Raw genomic sequence first — 2629 nt, 5'->3', positions numbered from 1 at the left:
GTGAATCACGTCTTGCCTGAGTTTAAAATTCTTACCTCATTAACCTCTTTCTTTCTTTATATATATGTATCCAGGCACTAATTAAGCCTGTGCATGTGTATAACATTAGATGAAATCTGATGATGCATCAGGCCGTATTCTAGCAGTACAATGACCCTAGCCACAGGACTTCTCATTCTGGACCAGAAATGCCACACGCTGCAAAGCTGTGACGGAGTGAAATCTCCCCTTGCCCCTTGCTAGGTCCAGTTTGTTTAATGAGCTTTGTTGCTAATGTTGCTACCGCAGGCTTTACACCAGATAAGGTTTCCTGCAGACAGTGTGAAGCCAGCATGAAGTTCACATAGCAGGGCCTGGATGATATGACAAAAAGGCTCCAGCCCCCATCGTATTAGATGGACGATCCAGGGATGACCCTGTTCTTACTTCAAGGAGCTCTCGGACAAACTGCTGCTATTGCTACACAGCAGCTGGCTCCCAGATGATCTGTGGGAAGAATTCATCTGCCTGTCTTATYGTATGGAAAAAGAGGTTGTAAAGCTACATAGTGACTTTCCCAAAGTAAGGAGAGGCATCACGTCGAAGGCTGCACTTCAGCATCAGACTACAAGTGGGGAGCACTCCTTTTAATGAGCCTCTTTCCACGCTGTGAAAGCACATGTGTGAAAGCACATGTGTGAAAGCACATGTGCACCTGCAGCTAGGGCAGACCAATGGATTTGTGATTTATGCTCACTGTGTTTTTTTTGACACATCACTCAGTTCTTTGCTCTTGCCTACAAACTTCAGTTACCTGCAGGTATCTGCAGGCCCTACCTCAGCTACCTGCCTCTTAACCTGAGTGCAGGGGACATCTATGGCTCTGCCTTTTGCTATAGCAGCTCTTCCTTTGGGGATGAAGCAAGCACCATTGACTTTTCTTTTCCCAATCCCTGAGTAATTGTTGGATTACTTACCTGAAGAAAGGCCTCTCTGCTCATATTTCATAGAATTGTTTCCCCAGTCTACTACATTCATTTTTCTTCACATTTCCTGGTGTTTTATCTTCCAGGAGCAGAAGTGAGGCAGTTCTGGGCTCCCCACTGATGGGACTGATTCTGCTGGTAGTCTGCCAAAACCTGCAGTTATCAAGTTTTAGAAGACAGTATAAGTTATGGCTGTATATTCTAGCCTTTAATTAAATCTTACAGCAACCCCTAGAGTTTATTAATTTAAGGTGATTGCCTAAATTTGACCCCTGTTTTTATCTCTGTTTTAAATATCATTAYGATATCTTAAAGATGTAGCAAGAAGACTGTTCCTTCTCTCATACCTTCCCTTCTTCCACCACTGATGTATCCCTCCCCGTTTCCTTTGTTTCAGCAGCCCCACAATGACTTTTATAAATAGAGATTTTTTTTTTACTCCCAGAAAAAGTTATTACAGCCAAGTTCTAAATGCCTGGAAAGGTGGTCTGTAATGGCTTTGCTGGCAAAGGCATGACTTTAATTAGTGCTGACAAGATATTAACTCTCTATTACACTTACCTATTTTCTGGCTCAAGTACTTGGAACAATATCAGGACTAGAAGAATGCAATTTCTTTCCTTTCCCCGTTTCCTGAGGTTTCCAACCCAATTTAGAAGGGCAGCTCCTTGCTGCCTTTATGTGGCATGAGCTTGGTGGTCAGTGAAGACACTCGGGAGCAGCAGCGTGGCGCAGAAAGGGCAGATGAGCACTGTGGTAAAACAGAAAAAAAAAAAAAAAAAAAAAAAAAAGAGAAAAAAAATCTCATTCTCAGGTGAGAATACGCCTGAAGTGTGTTGCTGGCAGAAAATGTTTCTCCCTTTGCCTGCCCTTTTCCCATTTTTCTCTCCATTCCCTCTTCCTTTCTGTCCCATAACCCACCCCACACACTCAGCCTCAGATGATTKTCTCAAACTCTGTCTCTTTTTTAAGCTTTTCTAGAGTTATCAGTTGGATTTCACATGCCACTCCTTACCCCGAGCACTTGGTTCTTCGGGCCCTGGTGCCTTCAGAAACCCGAGTCAAAGGAGAAGTGCTTAAACCCTTGGGCTTCTGCATGCCAGCATATGGCACCAAGAGGAGACCTCTTTGCCCTGACCAGGGAAACGGCCGGTTCTTACCTTCTGTGGAGGCAATGGGAGGACGCGGATCTTCCTGCACCTTGGGATCTCACAGGGCTGCTTTGATGAACTCTAGGATAAAAGGCTATTTTGCCCAGTTAGAGTGGCCAATGTGTGCGTGTGTTTGCTTATTTTCCTGACTAGTAAAAGAACTAGTCAGGAGGGAAAAATAACATCTTAAATACATTCTCTCCTTTTGCCAGACATACACTATCTTTCAGATKCGCTCCATTATCAAGATTATTACTGAAAATAGACAAATTATCTGATAATCACAGCAGGGTTTCTAGGATTTTTAACTGTACAAAACACCTCTCAATTTCCCCCTACAGGACTGTTTCACAGCCTGATCAGAAAGCAGTGTCTGATATTTAGACTCTTTTTTCTTAATTARTCCGAGATTCAGACAAATAAAATCAATGAGCTGAGCTCTGACAAACTGATTTATTTCCAGGAGCGAGGTCTCACTTTGCAATATCCTTTGAGGCCTGTGTGTTTCCATTT

Source organism: Nothoprocta perdicaria, unplaced genomic scaffold (assembly GCF_003342845.1).
Source record: "Nothoprocta perdicaria isolate Ctin4 unplaced genomic scaffold, notPer1 scaffold_1, whole genome shotgun sequence".
Classification (NCBI taxonomy): domain Eukaryota; kingdom Metazoa; phylum Chordata; class Aves; order Tinamiformes; family Tinamidae; genus Nothoprocta; species Nothoprocta perdicaria.
The sequence above is the reverse complement of the archived record's forward strand: the minus strand, read 5'-3'. Positions refer to the sequence as shown.